The sequence below is a fragment of the Lactuca virosa genome, chromosome 3, assembly GCF_052849685.1.
Source record: "Lactuca virosa cultivar CGN04683 chromosome 3, Lactuca_virosa_CGN04683_v6, whole genome shotgun sequence".
NCBI classification, from domain to species: Eukaryota; Viridiplantae; Streptophyta; class Magnoliopsida; order Asterales; family Asteraceae; genus Lactuca; species Lactuca virosa.
The window spans coordinates 337,884,150-337,905,066 of record NC_136428.1 but is presented as its reverse complement, the minus strand read 5'-3'; positions in this window follow the sequence as shown (position 1 = coordinate 337,905,066).

The window sequence follows — 20,917 nt, the reverse complement described above, 5'->3', positions numbered from 1 at the left end:
GTGTAAAAAGCGAATTTTCGATAAAAGGATTTTTAGCCTTAATAATCTAAATGAAACTTGTAGAATATGTTAAACCGAGAACATTCATAAAAAGAACGTGAAAATCCGACTTCGTATGAGGAAGTTGTGATTTTTCGAAGTTTCGGTTTAGCAGTAGACAGCTAAAAATTCGAAATATAAATCGATCGATATTTAGCCGACGCAACTTAAACGAGAATCGAAGGTCTCGTTAAAAGTAGCACAACGGTAAAAAGACAGGCGAAAACGGACGTCAGATGAAGAAGTTATGAATTTTTAACGGATTCTCGTCCCGGTCTGTTTAAAATAATAATATTAAAAATAAATTCAAAATCAGCCGACAAAGTCTAAACGAAAGTCGTAGAGTATGATTTTACCTAAGCGTGCATATAAAGAACGTAAAAAACGGAGCTCGTATGCGGAAGTTATGAATTTTGCAAGTTTTTGGCACGAAAATCGAGAAATTGTGGATAACCGAGAAATTTCGCAGGTCACTCTTCGGACATGTCATCAGCACGTGCAAACTGCCACGTGTCACCTTCTGGTTGGACCGCAAATCGCCGTGTCAACATCGGATTGGACCGCAGCCGCGGTCCAGTAGCGAGCCCACACCTTCGCATCGGACATCCCGGAGACACCCCTTCGCATGCATGCCTTCTCCCTATTGGACCGAAGCTTGACCAATCAGAAGCCGCCAGATCCGAACCCTCGCACCTGGCTTCGCTGCTGACCGACGCGTGGCTGCTGACTCGCCTCTCGCCTCGCCACCTGTCCTCCTCGGCCGAACCCTCGCACCCCTATATAAAGGGTGCGAGCCTTCTCGGATGGAAGGGTTTTTCACCCCATTTTTGGCCCTTTTTCACTCCTCTCTCTTCCATAACTTCACAAACAACCCCCAAAGCCCCGGTAACGCGTCTAAAACCCGAAGCAAGCCCCGGAGCCCCGGAATTCTCGAGAATTCATCCTCTCTCCTATCGAAACTCTGCCCGATTGGAGCCGGTTTTTCGTCAAACAAACTCTTTTCCGGGAAACGAAACGCTGCCCGAATCACCGCTTATCAAAGTGAGTTCATACCCCTATAATTTACCTTTTCAATGGTTTTTAAATGCTTTTAGGGGGAATACAAGTTTAACACAATATTAAATTGTGTTAATAACTGTGTGTGATAATAATCACACAGAAAGTTTTCGTATGCTTTTAAGAATTACCAAATACTTCCAAAATAACGTAAAGCCATGTTAAATTCTTTGAAAAATGTTTTATAAACTATTTCAAAATATAAATGCCAAAGTCATGTTTATATATGTATAAATATATAAATAAGATTTGAAGGACTTAGGACTAATGAATTATCTTATTTTCTTTTCCTTGTTTGGATGTGGAATTAAGGTTGTATTATTTGTCCGAAGGTCGTTTCCTTCTTAATTATATATATATTATACATATATTAGTACAAAAGGTTACTCCTTTTGGTATCTTCACCTTTGTATCAGGCTGAGCAAAGGTGTTCATCCATGAGAATTCATGCTAATCCGATAGAACATATAAATTATAATAGGTATAATTTATGACTCAAAACTAAATATACAAGTATGATTCATGACTGTATACTTTCCAAGGAAATTACCAAAATACATTCAAATATAACAAGATATGTATAATACCTTTAATATATGAATAACATATTAAAGAAGTAAAGATACATTACGCCGGGTTTGCATTAGCAAAAGTACTATACAGAGTACCCGAGTTAGCAAACACGAGGTAATAATTCATAATTCAAGTAAACTAGAATACACTGTTTTACAAGAAACCAGGGTTTTGATTCAAAACAAATCAAGGGTTTACACTTATCAAATACATGTTTGGAAAACTAAGAATATACTATCAATCATTATTTCCGAATGATTGGGTTTTAATTCAAGAATATACTGTCAATCATTATTTCCGAATGATTGGGTTTCCAAAACTAATATACATGAACGTTTAATATGCTTTTTATGAGACTCTATATTCAGGTTGTTTAATTCATTTTAGACAACATAGGAAGTCCTGACATTATAACCAGAATCTCCAGCCGGGGAGCGAAACAAGTGTGTGTAGATCTATATCGGGAATTGACAACCCCGCACTCAGGCTGCTAGCTACAGTTTGATGAGTGACAATTGTTATCACCAGTTTAAACGCCCACAAAGCGTTTGTTTCAGGCCATCCGTCATAGTAAGGTTATAATAAAAACTACTCATTAAAAAGGTATTAACAATACGTTAGTGTATAAACAAATAAACGAAAGTACACCTTCAAAGTACCAACTTATAGAATACAAAAACACAATGGTTTAATACAGTTTTCATTAACACCTGGTGGAGCCAGACACACTCTCAGTTTCAAGTTTTCATAAAGGAATACAAATACAAAACAGTAATACAAAGAGAACGGTTTATGGGATTAAACCACTTATCCAATGGAACTTAGTCACTCAATCTCGGTAAACTAGTATAACATAAAAGACCTTTAGTGGTTAATTCTATAATTCCTTAGTTGCTACATCAGAGTTGTACATAAGTAAGGTTCGATTGACAGTGAAATGTGTGACTTCCGCCTTACTTCCTGTTCCTTGTTTGGTTGTGGGCTTAGGGCAGATACACCCATTTAACTAGCAATTCGATATTGTGTTATGTATAATCAGTATAAACTAGGTAATTATAGAGGGAAACTATTGAGGTTATCAGCTAATCACCTCAGGAGATATAGGATTTCCTGGAGAAACCAGTGAACTTATTCAAAGAACATAGGGTATACTTAACAGAACAAAAATACTTATGAACTCACCAGCTTAAATGCTGATCTAGTCTTTTCAAATAACTTGTATTCTCAGGAATCCAGTAGGCAGGTACACTCCCGAAGCTTTTCAGAAGACTACCTAGTACCGTACCGCGACTCTTGTCTTCTGCTGTACCTACTTTACTGTTTGAATATGTAATGTTTAAACACTTATGTAAACTTATACTTATTAATACAATGGTTGTTTGTACTTTGATTACTATATTGCATGTGTTGTGATACTTACCTAAAGTCCTCCGCCCCCGAATGTTTCCGCCATTCTGGTTTGGGGGTGCGACAGATTGGTATCAGAGCAGTGTTTATAGTGAACTCAGTATATCAGTCATAAAAGATATACAACTATAAACCCATTGGGATAAAAACACTTTGACCAAGAGTTATACTTTAAAAATATATTAATATTTTATAAAAGTATAAGTACATGCAGAGTATATATACCAGAAAGAGTATCACAAGAAGAACAAAACTAAAGTATTTAGATGTTGGACATTGCAGCTAAACCTAGATAGTGATGTAATCATATCTGGTATCAATATAGCCTGATCAACTATATTCATCCGAGATATGACCACCATGTGTTTAGGGGAGTGATTGTAGTGTTGCAACTGGTCTAAAACTTACCTAAGTACCAGAAGAATTCTAGAACCAAACATAAAGACTAAAATACTATGGGAGTATTTTAGGATGCTATAACAAGAAAACTGAGAACTTGTTAAGTTCTTGTATCTAGAAGTCCAAGAATCAAACTCATAACTAAAATAACATGGAGGTATGTTTCATACCTTTGGGAAAATGTTAAAAAGATTTTTTCTGATAGGTCTATAATTAATAAGTGGATGCGTTAAGGTTATATATAGCCGAGATTTTATAGACTTAGAATATGTGATTTTCACTCTACTTCCTTTTCCTTGTTTGGATGTGGTTTTAGAGTAAGATTACTTATTCAAAGGTCTATTTGATTTGGATTATATATAATCGGTACACACCATGTGATTATAGAAGGACCAGAAAGAATCACCTTCGTAAAAATTCAAAATTTTCTCATAGATTCTTTAGACATTCCCATTCTCGTATACACCCGTTAGATAAACATAGTTACTCCAGCAATCAATAGAAGAGTCAAGGAGGATCCAACAAAATTTCATTAGAAGAATTCCAAGGAAAGAAACAGATAAACTATAGAAATCATTTAGTGCCTTTACCCTATTAAGGACACCCTATAGATACCAGGGGAGAACAAATCATTACCATCCAGAATAGAACAAAGAACAAAGGAAAACCACGCATGATTCATATGAAGTGTTCGAGCACCTTTTCATCTAAGTAATAACTAGTAAATCCGTTCAACCTAGTGAGTTAGTGATTTCATTACTCACATTAGGTTTAGAGCTTATCCTCTTTTCCTGTCACAGCTAATAACAATAAATCAGATCACGGAATCTTAATTGTTAGTGATTACTTCTCAAATTCATAAGTCTATTCTATCTAGACACCGTTATGAATTGTTTTCGAATATTTTCGAAAATTGGGAAACGATATCCACCAAACGAAGGTAACTTAGTTCGAATGATACTCGGTTCCTAACCATTCTAGAAACTTATTCCTGTTCCTTACCATGACTGCATCATAGGGATGCAGGTCGAATCATTGAGAACAATATAACAAAACAAAAGATTAATACATAAATACAAATGGTTAGAATACATCTAAAGACACGATAGTCGCTCACGAACTCATTTTCTTATCATGTAACAGAATCATGCCTCCAAAGAAGTGTAACCAACCCACCAGCGAAATACCAATCCTTCATATAGATGCGACTACGTTTCAAGCTGCGGTCACAGCAGCTATAACAGCTGTCATGGCACACCTTAATGCTAACAAAGAAAATGTTAGTAGTAATGCTATCGGTAACCCCGATCGTGGTGATGGCCAAGTACAGCCACAAGCACCTACCTGTAAGAACACCTCGAACCTTAAGCCTAATATCCTTAAACGAAAGTTCGAGAACAAGGAAGGGAATTGTTCAACTCAAGAACCTAGCAGAGGGCAACGAACTGGGGCAGTCGATACCCCCATCAGCCCTGTTATTCTAGCACCTACCAAGCCGTACTTAGGAAACCTCCCACACTGCAGCAAGTGAAACTACCATCATCATGGAGTTTGCCGAGAGCTGCATTGCAATAGATGTAACATGAAGGGGCATACCGCCCGCATCTGTAGAACTCTGGTTGAGTTCATGACTTCAACTACCAATGTTGGAACCATTCCCATATGTCACCTTTGTGGTGAAATAGGACATTATAAGAGGGACTGTCCAACAGAGAAGAACGACGGGGGAGCAGGAGGATTTTAATCCCAATACATGGGAAAGCATCAAAGAACCCTGCTATAATTTGGTACGTTTCCAAACCCCGATAATTATCTATAATTATGATTACTCTTCCGTTTAAATTAAATCATAACACTTATATAAAAATTTGAAACCCTAACAGGTAAGCTATGATGACTTAGTGTACACTTAAGGGTCATTTATAATTAAGATTTGTAGACTTAGAGTGAGTAATCCCGCCTCATTTCCTGTTCCTTGTTTGGTTGTGGATTTAAGGTAGGGTTGCTCAGTCAAAGGTCTTACCAATCTTAATTATACATGACTTGTATACACCAAGCGATTATAGAGAGACCTAGTAAGGATCGTTTCATGAAAGTTCATAATTTCAAATTATCAGGACCCTCGTATTGGTAGTACCCGCCAAGTTCGAATCAAAAGGGGTTCGTAGTGATAATAACAGAATAAAACCAGAAGCGCTGAAAACTTAGGTACATAGGATATCACCCTAGTAATCATTCGTCCCAGAACGACTTAGTATCTAGTTCGTCGTGAAAATTCTGACATCCTCATTCGACATGGTTTGGCCTGGCCCTTACCATGTGAAAATTCTTATGCTGTATAAGAAAACTTTTCCTTAATCAGCCCTAAGATGAAATTCTTTCAATCCATAACACAAAACCCTTAGGTTTTCTCTCGTTTCAAAACTTCAGAAGTACCCATGCGAAGAGTACCCCGCCATTCTAGCCTACTCAGTAGACAGGAAACTTCAAACGAAAAGCACCGAAGTAGTCTTGGAAGTCAGTAACTACCGAAGTACCTCAATAGATTTCATAGGAAAATCATTATACCGCGGGTCAAGTTCAAGAATAGAGACTAAGAACTCATTAAGCAAATCTATCGCTTCTAAGTATATACACAAGAGTGGTATATAAGTTAGACTTAACAAGATTAAGGATGTGTGATTCCGCCCTATCTCCTGTTCCTTGTTTGGTTGTGGACCTGGGGCAGAGTCACCCATCTGAACGTTTTGTGAAATCTAAATTATATACGACTTGTATACAGGAGGTGATGGTAGATGAGCCAAGTATGAGTCTTATCATGAACTTCGGAGCAAAAGCCGGCATCATGTATTCTACCAGGTGGAATTCAACATGAGATCACAACAATGGGTCGAGCTACTAAATGACTACGAATTTGAAATTCGTTATCATCTCGACAAAACCAATATAGTAGCTAACACCCTAAGTCAGAAAGAGTACCCATATCATAGTGCCACTCATGGACTATGATAACCCTTTCAAATCTCTCCACACAAAGTAAGGAGGCTCAACAGGAAGCCTTGAAACCTGAAAATGTGGCAAGTAGAGAAGATAACTAGAACGTGTGAGTGCATGGTATTGCAATATCTGTTATCTCCACTGAGATAATAGAATCATCTCCCAGTTCAGGCCGTCACTCAAAAACCTCTAGGAACCAGAGTAGTTATGATTCTATGGGATCGGCTATAGTAAAGAATGGGATATCCATTTACCAATTAGTCGAGTCCTTTAACACGCTAGCATTTAAGTTGTTCCATTCGAAACCTTCTGTGGTCATAAGTACAGATTCTATCTGCACTGGACTAAAGTAGGTAATACGCAACTAGCTAGAGATCCAATTTCCACACAGCACCCTCGCTGATTAGGAAATTACCCGAGAAACTACCAAAATCAAAATATGAATCAGGAAATGCCATAAAGCTTCCAGAGTTAACCAAAGAAGCTATGGCTTCGATAAAAGAAAACCCTTGGAATTACAGGATTGATGACCTTGTCATATGAAGGTCTCACTCAGGAAGGACAAGATGCGCTTGAGAAAGCATGAAATATAAAACTCAAAGTACATAGGACCATTTGAGGTTCTTACCAGAATCGGTCTTGTACTTTTAAACTTAAACTACCACAAAAACTTAATAACATTCATCCCATCTTTCACATATCAAATCTAAAGAGGTGTCTATCCGATAAAACACTTGTTATTTCACTCGATGAAATCAAGTTAAATAAAAGTCTACACTCTGTAGAAGAACCAATAAAAACCATGGATAGGGAAATCTGAAGAACCACGCTAAGTCTTATCACGTTAGTGAAGGTTCGCTGGATTACAAACCAGAGACCTGGATTCACTTGGGAAGGAAAGATTAGACCTAGTCCATGAGTATCACTTTAGACTTAATTTCGGGACGAAATTCTCTTTAACGGGGGGATAATGTGACACCAGTCAAATTTTGGTAAAAAATAAATTGATCAATAATCGTAATTGGGATGAACCAAGTGGTAGAGTTTGTAACAAGGTTTCCAAAAACATAAAGAACACTGAAATCCGAGTTATAACGAAGAAGTTATGACCAATCGAAAATCCGCGGTAAAACCGGCAAAACACTGTTCAGTGTAAAAAGCGAATTTTCGATAAAAGGATTTTTAGCCTTAACAATCTAAATGAAACTTGTAGAATATGTCAAACCGAGAACGTTCATAAAAATTCGAAATATAAATCGATCGATATTTAGCCGACGCAACTTAAACGAGAATCGAAGGTCTCGTTAAAAGTAGCACAACGGTAAAAAGACAGGCGAAAACGGACGTCAGATGAAGAAGTTATGAATTTTTAACGGATTCCCATCCCGGTTTGTTTAAAATAATAATATTAAAAATAAAGTCAAAATCAGCCGACGAAGTCTAAACGAAAGTCGTAGAGTATGATTTTACCTACGCGTATGTATGGTATGTCGTATTTAGGGTACTCACTAAGCTTTGTGCTTACAACTTATTGTTTATGGTTTCAGGTACTTCTGGTTCAAAAGGGAAGGGTCTAACGTGATTGCACTGCATCCCCCCCATGTTTCTGCAATGTGATGATTTTGGGATTGTACTCTGATGACTCTTTTATTATAAATTACTTTTAAACGTTTGAATAAAAGATAACTGGTGTTTTGCTTGAAATAAAAATAAAATTTTTACCTTGTGATTTTCGGGACGTTACATATAATATATGTAAAATTAAAAGTTTAATTATTACTATATCTATAAGACTAAGTCATTCGAACCACTAGTACGCCTCATTCATGAAGCTAGTCTATAAGGGGGTATAAGGAAACTGCCTATAATAGTAGTTGAATGGGTGTCTACTCTCCCTCACCGCTTCCTTGATTAGTGGAGGGTCATTAGCCGAACGGGGTTGATAGGAAAATTAATTCTAATTAAAATTATAATTCTATTAAAAGTAACTAAACCATTTTTTAAAATCCCAATCTTAGTTACTTTAGGAAAAATGTGAATTTGTGTTCTAAAACCTGAAATTGCACATTATACTGTGTAATAGTTAGTGGAGCGCATGTGGTTAATCGGCACACTAAAAGTGACTATAAAGAGTAAGAATGGGCATCTCGAAAATTATCGTTGATTAATGGAGCGTGTGTGGTTAACCGGCACATTAAAATGAGTTGATAAATGACATCGAGAGTGTCAAGCTAATTTTCATTGTTATTCACATCTTGTTTGTGATCCTCGGTATCCCAGTCACAAATGGAAGAGCTTAATCTGAGATTAAACATGCCATTGAATAGTTTTAATGAATACCAAAAGATCTAGGAAATTCACTTAACTTAATTTCCTTCAAATTTCGTTTTCTGTTGGTGGAATTGGTAAATCGTCATTTACATACCTTTATAAAATTTACAATTAGATTACAACATCCCTTTTCTAAGTTGTGAATTTTTTAGTTGGTTCCTAGCCTTAATATTTCATTTTTGGGTTGTTATATTAAGGATTATTCTTATCTCACTAAAACTACCTTCTTCTTACATATGTCTACTTTAAATGATGCTTCTGATTCCTCCTTCTCCTATAACTTTTCATGGTTGAACATATGCTCGAAGGTGACATTGGATGGCACCAACTACAACGACTGGATACGCATTACTAAGATGGCCCTTCGTTTCGAGGACAAGGAGTATGTCCTTAAGAAAGAACTAAATGAGATTGACGAAGAGAAGGCCACTCCTGGAGAACTAGTTGCCTACACGAAGCACTACAATGATGCGACAAAAGATTCTTGCATCATGGTAGCCACCATGACTCCTGAGTTGCAAAGATTCTATGAGGATTACTAGTCATACGAGATGAACAAGCACCTTATGGAAAAGTTGTTGGATCAGTGTCTAAGTCCATAACTATAATTGGTATGTGCTTGACCCGATTTTGCATGGTCCAAATCCATTTGGGTTGCATGGCATCAAAACAATTGGATAGACAAAATGAGAAGAAGGATACTTATGATTTATATTAATATATTATAAGTTCTAATATATTAATATGGAATCATATTATTTAATTAGTATTGATCAAGAATTAATTTAGAATTAATTTAGTGATCAAAAGGAACTAATTAAATATGGACTCTTATATATATGGTGGGCCAAGTTCATTTAGGTTCGGGTAAGCTTGCATGGATAGTCCATGGAGTTTTTAACCCATGGATCCTATGGAAATGAAAGGTCATGGGTATTAGGGTTTACATGAATGTAACCCTAATCCTCCACACTATATAAATAGGTCTCTAGTTCATGAAATGGGCACTAGTGTATAGTACACAAGAGGGCAAAACCGATTTGGTGCAAGTATCCTTATTCTCAAGTTATTCCAAGGGTTCTTCGTGTTGTGTGAACCGTTTGAGATGCAACACTTGGGGCACTAGGCTCTTAAAGGTTCAAGACTTCAAGCTCCATCAAAAGGTATGTCATTCTACTAGATTATTGTATTGTATATACCTCTTATTATGCTAGTTAGGATGAAACCTTGGAATATTGAATATTTGCATGTATAATAGAGAAAACATAGATCCAAGGTTTATAGGGTTACATGTACACCATAGGAGTGTTAGAATGATCAGAGCCCATCAGTTGTATCAAAGCCTAGGCTTGTTTTCAATTATACTTGATGCAACTTATTTTTCAAAACCAAGAATCTGCCCAGACTAAAAACTCGACGAGTTCTGGCCAAAAACTCGACGAGTTCATGTGTTAAAGCATGAACTCGACGAGTTCCTTATAGAACTTGACAAGTTGGTCTTCCAGTTGGCAGATTTTCGAGTTTTTTGGCTGGAATTGGACTAGGAACATTACCCTAAGCTGTTTTTGAACTTGTAAACCTGTTTTTGATGTGGTAATGTTCATGCTAATCCAATTTCAAAGATAATTGTCAATAGATTCATGTTTTGTATTAGTTTAATGGTTAGGCTAATTTCATGAAAATTGTTTGATTTGAACTATCTTGTTCTTATGAGTTAATTTAGATTAATAGAAAAGTTATGTGATAATATGTTTTCAATCCAAATTGATCTAAAAGTTGTTCATAATTTGTGTTTTTGTAATTTTTCCTCAAGTTATATGAAAAGTAAAATTTATGATTATTAAAACTCATAAGATTTCCATAAGTTATGAAAATGAAGAGTCTCACTGTTAAATGTTTTAAAGTCTTCCATAACTTGTCCTCAAGTTATGGAACTTGAAGAGTTTTTCATTAAAACTACTTTAAACTCATAAGTTATGGAATTGAATAGTTTTTGAATTGTTCAAAACTTGCCCTCAAGTTTTGGAATTTGTAAAGTTTTTCCCTCATGAATACTTTAATTCCAAGTTAAGCCCTTAGAATTTTAAAGGTGAAAATTCAACCCTTATATTATGGTAATATTAATAGTTAATAGTTATATATATGTATAAGAACAAAGTCATTCTTACCGTAAGTAGGCCTCATTCACGAAACCGGTCTATAAGGGGGTATAAGGTTAGTGCCTATAAAATGGCAGTTTAATGGGTGTCCACTCTCACCCACCGCTTCCTTGACTGGTAGAGGGTCGTTAGCTGAACGGGTTTGACAAGACTCCAAATCTCCCTTCATTATAAGTATAATGATAAATATAAAGTAACTAAACCTTTTATAAATTCCCAATCTTATTTACTTTAGGAAAATGTGAATTTGGTGCTAACCCATGAAATTACACTTTGCTCTTTGCTTAAGTCGTTAGTGGAGCGTGTGTGGTTAACCGACATACTAACTTGGATTTAACAAGGTTGGCAAAGGGTGGCTTAAGGTTTATCATAAAATCGGTGGAGCGCGTGTGGTTAACCGGCACATCGATTAGGTGATAAAAATTAAGAGTACCAAGTATATTTGCATGGTTATTCACACCTTGTTTGTGATCCTCGACATCCCAGTCACAAACTTGAGAGGGCACAATCGAGATTGAAACATACCATTGAAAAGTTCAATGAATCTCAAAAGATCTAGGAGTTTCAAATCCAATTAAAACCAAATAAATTATTTCATTTTTCATGGTGGAAATTTGTGAATCGTGATTCGGCTACCTTCAAATATTTTATAGCTTGGATTATGACATCCCTCTTCCAAGTTATAAAATTTTGTGTTGCGTCCTAGCCTTAATATTTCATATTGGGTGTTATATTAAGGACTTAAATCAACTGACTTGAATTTCTCCCATTGTAGATGTCTGGTTCAGACACTATGATCTTCCCAAATCTCATGGAAATCATACTTCTCTTCCTCCACCTCCTCTAATTATTCTCCTTGACCCACAAGCTTGAAGACTTGAAAAGTTCAAGATCACTCAAGCCCTGCTTACAATGAAACATAAAGATGGAAGACCTGTGTGCACTCATGTCTTAGGAATGAAGTCACACATTGACAGGTTGAGAATGTTGGGTGTCGTTGTCCCAAGGAAGTTGGCTATTGACTGGGTTCTTCAGTCACTTCCTGAGTCGTATAGTGAGTTCATTAAGAACTACTATGTGACAGATCACGACATGACCCTAATAGATCTATCTTATTTGCTTGTTGCTGCTGAATGAGAAATGATTTGACGCAATGGTCAAGCAAATGTGGGTGGAAGGTCTATTTCTCAAACTTCAATGGACATTAACAATGGTAACATTAGAAGTCTAGAAATGCTTTCTCTTCCCAATGGAAAGGGATCGGCCTTGGTCAACCCAGTTTACCAAAAGGTAAAGGGAAAGGCTAAGTCTGTGATAGTCCCGTGTACCATTCCCAAAGAGTCTATCTGTTTCTATTGCTAAGAGAAGGGGCATTGGTTGCGAAGCTGCCCTGGCTACCTGAAAGATCTGAGAGAAGGAAGAATCAAAAACTTTGACTCTGCTTCAGGTAAGTCCACTATCTAACTTCGTTAAGTTCCTAATTGATGATTCTTAATACATAATGTGACTCTGTTACATTTTGATGTTTGGCAGGATCAAGCAAAGGGAAGGAAACTTAAAGAAAGAGTATGCTGAATCTGATCGCGAAGATGGATTTCAATCGCATTGTTCGAAGATCGGATTCTTGAGCTACTACTTAGGAGTTATGATAGATTCCTAGAAAATATGTAATAGCATAGTTTTCATTGAAATTTTCATTGTAAGGAAAAAGTTTTTTCCGCATTTATAAATAAATAAAATTTTGTTTTACTTTATTTTATATCTCCTTGCAATGGCATTTATGGTAAATTGATGTTTGTATGTTTCTAGCAATAATGGAAATATGAATTTGATTCTTTCATTTGTGGTAGTGTCTAAATTTACCAAATAGGGAAAGATTCTCATCACCCAAGTTTTCAATTGGACCGAAACTTGGAATCATGCAAGTTGTATGACAAATGAGAATTTTCATCTTTGGAAAATTAAGACTAATTCCTTGTTCACGTGTATATGTGAGTCAAGTGAAGGACTAAGGGATCGAGTACACATTCTTGTGCACTGGTCAAGTCCACCACAAAAGATCGATAAGACTATTCGTCATGATTTACTAAAGTTTGGTAAATATGGTTATACTTACAAGTTTAAGTATAATTCTGAAGTATTCGAAAAGTTTCGATGTAAGGCAGAACAAATGAGAAGAATCAAATTTGGCAGAAAGATAAAATTTTCTCAAATCTGAAAAGATGGGAGAGTACTTTAGTATCATGTTTTATGATCATCTTAATGATTGTGAGACCATATCACAATTCATCCTCTAAGGACATCTTAGTGCATTCTTATGGCTAAGAAGAGGAGTCATGAATTATTGAAGTGGTTAAAATCAAGAAGATGAGTCATACTTCGTTCCAAAACAAGTCTTAGAGTCATACTCCAAGATTGTAACTTGAGTGACATATCTTAATGAAGGTTTATTAACTTGTCAAATGTAAGAGTGAAATGTGTTCTACTCTTGTACATTTGAAATTGGTAAGTTGTGATGTTTTGGATAAAACAGAGACCAACTAAGGCCAATTGTGTGAAGTGTTTGTCTTGATAAGAATCCGCACTATCTCTTGAATATTTGTTTCTCAAGGAATGGGTCTTGGCAAGAGAGTCTTATATGTTAAGAAGATAGTGGGAGTCTAAAAGATCCTGAAAGAGTTTCAAGATCTAATCAAGAATAAAATCAGTAGTTTATCACTAGCACACGACTTGAGGTTTATAACCTATCGTGTTGACATATTCCTATTTCTATGCCCATTCCAGTTAAAGTTGGCTTTCCATATGAATTCCGAGAGTTCTCAATTGGTTGCATAACAACTTGGAAGCAATGGCAGACCCTTGTGCTGCCCGGTGGCAAGAAGTTAAGATTGCACAAGTTCAGTCCATATGAGTTTGGATTTGTCACTAACCTTGTCTTGTGATTATGGTTTTGAAAAATTCACATGGATAGGAACACATACACCATAAAATCTAAGTGTCATAAGGTTTCTCTCTGATTCATGAAAATGATGGTGAGGAAACGCTTTCACTAAGTGGTTTTAAGTAGATAGCAATTGTGATATTTGCATTCTTAAAGTCGTTAGTAGAGCGTGTGTGGTTAACCGGCACACTAACATGGAATTGTGAGGAATGGCAAAGGTCTAAACAATTGAGACTATGATTACGGCATCCCTTTTCATAGTTCTGAAATTGTTTATACACACATGTGTGCTATCTAAGGAAAGGTGTATGATTTTGATAAAGTTTTATCAAAGCATCTCGTATCAGAAGTCTGAACTTTGGTAAGAAAGGTAATAAAGTATTGATTTCTAGAAGTCCAGCTGATTTCTAAGTACATGTCAAAGCTAGTGGGAGCATAAGTGTTATGCTGATAATTATAATGTTAGTGGGAGCAAGATAATTATGATAAGTGTTGCAAGTTAGCAATATTATATATACAAAACAAAAGTTTCAATTGCGAAAAGTTGTTTTGCTATAATTAAGGGAGAGGAAATTATACTTCATTTCAATTCTAAAAAGCTTAGATTGAGATTTTAATCATCTTTAGTCAAGGATATATATATATATATATATATATATATATATATATATATATATATATATATATATGAATTTTATGTTGGAATGGTTCAACTTAAGGAAATTCTATATATATTGCGTTCTCAAATTCGATTATGATTACGACATCCCTCTTCATAGTCGAATTATGAAAACTTGGCAAATAAAAAAAATATTGTAGCAAAAGACTGATCTAGGATCATGTCTTTATGTGAGACATCATGAATCGTGTCCCATATGCTTCAGGTATAGGATCGATTACATGTGCTATAATATTTATCCTTTCTAAATTTTACAAATGTTCAGGGCATTAAGAGGGGAAAAGGTCTAGAATTAGATATGACTAAAATGATTGTCGAGGACAATCTAAGGTTTATCGAAGATTGGTTGCTCATGGACATTTGGAAGTATGGTGTAAATTTTTTGAAAAGACCATATTGACATATTCTGAAAAGAGGCAACTCTTGTTCAGAAGTGATAGTCGAAATGGGAATATGGAAATGTTCCCAACGGTGGAAGTTATTCATTAAATATGTGTAAGATTAGAAAACTTAATGCAAGAAGGATGTTTAAAGCAATGTACTTTGAATGTGAGACTTCGTTTCCATGGAATGATCTCCATTGGAATACTTTGTAATGTCTGTTGTCAAGTCTTTGTGACTTTGTGCATAGTCATTACGAGAGGATCAATGCATATAAGTTTAGAATCTAACAGATTTCGGTAAATGGCAGGAATTTGGAATTCTTACATTTACGGTAAGGATTTGGGTTTGTGAAATGAGCATCATTGGAATCATGTTCAACTGATCTATGTCACAAAGTAAGAATCATAGACAACCATAGTGTACATACTTGGTGTATGGCATAACTATTGTTTAAAAAACATAGTGTACATGCTTGGAGCATGGGACAACTATTTTTTTAATTCAAGTATTAAGTTGATAAATTTGAAACATTATACAATGAATAATGAGTAATCAATATGGTGTTTAAATAAAAGGTGTTCTATTTACTCTCAAAGGTGCTTGGGGCCATATTGAATTAGTATTATTCTTGTGTTTCACTTTGCATGTTTTGACTTCCCGAATAACTGGGTTATTCAAATTCTCCACTGTCGGTCATATGTTGGAAGTAGGTATGAATCAAGACTGTCATGAAGTTGGCTTGTGGATGTCTAAGATGTTGGACATAGCAAGAGTTGCAACAACATTCATGAGTGCTCATAAGTTCTAAGTATTGGATTAAACCCACGCTCATTTGAATCACTTCATGGATTTTATCACGAGTGATCATGAGACGATAATATCTTATATTCTTCAAACCTAGAGATATGACTTGTTGACTATGAGTTGGTTATACATTGATTGTGCGAAAACGCATTGGTAACTTGATGTTATAAAACGTGCCTTTGTGTATGATTCAACAAGTAGTAGAACAAGCATATCAGTCGAAGTTTATCCATTCCTTTTACCCTTGAAGGGATAAAAGCGATATATGTGGGCCCCTCGATGATTTAGTGATGACACCCCTAAGTGCTTGGCCAAGCCTGGACTGATGTGATTTGTTCAATTAGTCAGTCGTTATAAATCGGAAATCGGGAAACAACAAATGGACATAGAGAATGATTATAATCCATGTCTCAGTCCATATGATATCTAGAATGGAGGAATATATGATCCCTTATCTAATGGACAAGTCATTGACTAGGTCAGAGTTCGACAGCGGCTGTAAGAGCTACAATTGCTAGTCGGTTTTTGGAGTCATACACAATAATAGTTTTAGACTTATCCAAGTGGGAGACTGTTAGATTAGTGTCTAAGTCCATAACTATAATTGGTATGTGCTTGACCCGATTTGGCATGGTCCATTTGGGTTGCATGGCATCAGAACAATTGGATAGACAAAATGAGAAGAAGGATACTTATGATTTATATTAATATATTATAAGTTCTAATATATTAATATGGAATCATATTATTTAATTAGTATTGATCAAGAATTAATTTAGTGATCAAAAGGAACTAATTAAATATGGACTCTTATATATATGGTGGGCCAAGTTCATTTAGGTTGGGCTAAGCTTACATGGATAGTCCATGGAGTTTTTAACCCATGGATCCTATGGAAATGAAAGGTCATGGGTATTAGGGTTTACATGAATGTAACCCTAATCCTCCACACTATATAAAGAGGTCTCTAGTCCATGAAATGGGCACTAGTGTATAGTACACAAGAGGGAAAAACCGATTTGGTGCAAGTATCCTTATTCTTAAGTTATTCCAAGGGTTCTTGATGTTGTGTGAACTATTTGAGGTGCAACACTTGGGGAACTAGGCTCTTAAAGGTTCAAGACTTCAAGCTCTATCAAAAGGTATGTCATTCTACTAGATTCTTGTATTGTATATACCTCTTATTATGCTAGTTAGGATGAAACCTTGGAATATTGAATATTTGCATGTATAATAGAGAAAACATAGATCCAAGGTTTATAGGGTTGCATGTACACCATAGGAGTGTTAGAATGCTCAAAACCCATAAAAAGTACCATAAGCGAGCTCGTCAAGAAAAGTATGAGGTGGTAAAGTCCCTCAAAGCAAGCAAAATGAAATAGGCAGAGTCTGTTAGCAGCCACGTGCAAAGGATGCAACGATACATGGATCGCCTTGTTAGGCTCAATGTGAATTTTGATGAGGAGTTGGCTATTGTCATAGTCTTGAACTCCTTCCCAAGTTGTTATGATTAGTTCATCTTGAACTATCATCTAAACAACAACAAGACCACCTTGGCTCAATTACACTACCTCTTGCGAATAGTTGAAGCAGGTATGAAGGGAAAGACTATTGCCTCCACTCCTGCTAGTGCTCCTGTTCTGTCCATTGGTTAAGGGAATGGGAAAAAGAGGAAAGGTCCTCCAAGGCAAAACTGGAAGGGAACTTCTCAAGCTAGGTCGTCATGCAATGGACCCAAAGGTAAATCCAGTTCTGATTCTCCACCTATCTCTGATCCCAAAGAGGCCACTTACTTTTATTGCAATGACAAAGGACATTGGAAACGAAGATACCCAAAGTATCTGCAAGTTATTAAAGATGGCAAGCTGAAGCCAACTTCTACAGGTATATGCACTATATTATCTAATAACTCATCATCTTCTCATTCTTGGGTCCTTGATACAGGATGTGGATTTCACATTTGTTCTGATTTGCAGGGGTTAAGAAGAACTGAGGAGGCGGAGCATAGTAGAATGTACTTTATCATGGGGAATAGGCGACCTTCACCTGTCACCAAGATTGAAGTTTATAGTCTAGTGCTTAGTAATGGTGTTGATTTAGATTTGATAAATTGTTGCTACTCGTCAGAAATGACACGTAACATTATTTCTTTCCATGCATTGTTCAGACAAGGTTTTAGACATTCTTTTAATGATAAGACTGTTTCTATTTCTACTTATAAAAATGGTGTTTATTATTTTGAAGCTTTACCTTGTGATGGTGTGTATGAAACTAGATGTGTGTAGACAATTTAGGCAATAGTGTATTTCAAATTGATTCATCTAATGGTATAGACAAAGAATGCTTATGGAATTGTCATCTTGGATATGTTAAAAAGAAAAGCATCGCCCAACTCCGAAAGCATGGAGTGTTGGAATCATTTGACGTAGGTCAGATGTGACATGCGAATCTTGTCTTTTGGAAAAGATGACAAAATTACCTTTCACTAGATTTTGTGAAAGAGGTGAAGGTTTTTTTGGACCTCATACACACAGATGTGTATGGGCCCTTCAGATCATCCACAATTGATGCTAATCGATTCTATGTGAATTGTACTGATGATTATAACAAATATGGTTATGTCTACTTAATCAAGCATAAGTCAGAAACCTTTAAAAAGTTCAAAGAGTTTAAACATGAAGCCGACAATCAATTAGGCAGGATGATAAAGATGCTCCAATTAGATAGAAGCGGAGAGTATCTTAGTATCAAGTTCCACGACTACCTCAAGGAATGTGGAATAGTTTCGCAATTGACACCTCCTAGGACACCACAACTTAATGGTGCGGCTGAGAGGCGCAATCGGACCTTCTTGGACATGGTTCGTTCCATGATGAGTCGAGATTCTCTTCCAATTTCATTTGGGGGAATGCCTTAGAGACTGCTACCCACATTCTTAATCTTGTCCCAACTAAGAAGGATGCCAAAACACCTCACGAGATGTGGACATGGAAGGTTCCTCATTTGCACATATCAAGGTTTGGGTTGTTAAGCCTTTGTTAGATGACAGACTCACGACAAGCTTGAACCTCGAAGTGAGAGATGTATTTTCATCGGTTACCCACAGAAGTCCTTTGGATATTTGTTCTACGGACATAGTGAGAATGTGGTCTTTGTATCACGAAGAGGAGTCTTTCGCGAGTGAGAGCTCATATGCAAAGAGGACAGTGGGAGTACCATTGATCTTGTAGAGATTCAAGAATCAAACGACGAAGGAACCTCTGAAGATGCTAGGGTTCAACCAGAAGAAGAGATTCCAGTTGAACCAGTTGACGATTCATTACCTCTTAGGCGTTCCAGTAGAGTTAGAATGCCACCTGAGTTCTATGATTTCCATATTACTACAGATGGTGATACATTTATCAGTGACAGTACACTGGTAAATTTGGATTAACCTGCTAACTAGAAGGAAGGAATGGCAGGCCCTGAGGCAGCCAAATGGAAAGAGGCAATGGATAGCGAGATCAAGTCCATGTATGACAACCAAGTTTAGAATTTAGTTGATAATGTACCAGGTCATAAGACAGTTAAGTGCAAATGGATCTTCAAGAAAAATACCGACATGGATGGAAACATACACACTTTCAAGGCTCGATTGGTCGTGAAGGACTTTACTCAAACCTCAAGGGTTGACTATGACGAGACCTTCTCACCTGTGGCTAAGATAAAATCTATTCGGATGATGATCGCCATAGCTACATTTCATGACTATGAAATTTGGCAGATGGATGTCAAGACTGCTTTCCTTAATGGGAAGTTGGCCGAGGATGTTTACATGAGCCAGCCAAAGGGTTTTGTTGATGCAAAGTTTCCCAATAGAGTGTGCAAGCTTGAGAAATCCATCTATGGATTAAAACAAGCATCTCGTAGATGGAATCTTTGCTTTGACGAGATATTCAAGGAGTTTGGTTTCTCTAGAAGTGAAGATGAGTCTTGTGTATATGTCAAAGCTAGTAGGAGTATAACAACCTTCCCATTGTTGTATGTTGATGACATACTTCTTATAGGAAACAGAATTCCAACTTTGCAAGAGGTTAAGTCTTGGCTTGGAAAGTGTTTTGCTATGAAGGGTCAAGGAGATGCTGCTTATATTCTAGGGATAAGGATTATGAGATACAGGAGTAAAAGTCTAATTGGATTTAGGGGCTGTTTGGTAGCCTCTTAATTGAAAAATTAAGAGGCAGCCTCTTAAAAGTTCAGATTTATAGTGTTTGGTTGTATCTTATTTTTTTGCCTCTTAATCTGAAAATGCCTCTTAATTTCCCAGACATAAGTTTGTATCTGAAAAAAAAGAAAGTAGAGGCGTGTTCCTAATTTGCCCAAAATATATTCCCTCCTATCTTTTCTATTTCACGACACAATTTCCCCTCCCAACCATCTTCGACGAACTGCAACCCTCCACCACTCTAGCCACCGGCTGGTCACCGCTTCCACCAGAACCTCCGCCTCCTCCAGCGCCGCTGCCTGCACCTCCTTCCAGCCTCGTTCTTTCTCGCATATGTTTATGTTGCTCTTTACCCTCGCCACCAATAGTTGGAGAATAGCCGACGATCCACATCCCCATCGTCATCTCCGACCATCGCCATCTGGGCGTTTCCACCACAGGTTTGTATTTATCTCATTCCCTTTCTCTCGTTTTTTTGCTGATACTGTTGAACTTTTCTGAAATTGGTTTTCTAAAATTGAGTTTTCTGAAATTGCAAATTTTTTACAATCGATTTTTTGAATTGAAATTGATTTCCCCATCTGATATGAAATGTTCTTATGTTTATTGTTTAATTTTGTGGAATTTGTTCATGTGTATAGTGGTGTTTAACTTTTTGCTGTCTTGTTTTTAGTTCTTGGTGAAAAAATATTTTACCCATTGTTTTACAGGGAAGAAAGAAGCTTTGTGAAGGGTATTGTTTAATTTTGTAGGGATGTTTTCAATGAGCTTCCACATATCAGTGATTTGGAACACACATAATCATTAGATAAGGGTATTTTACTTGTCATGATGTGTAAATGAGAAAATAGAAATGTACTTTTATTGATTTCTCTATAGCATCATATTTTCACCTCTTCCAATTAGAGCATTGTATTTAAAAAAATCTATTTAGTTTTAACAAT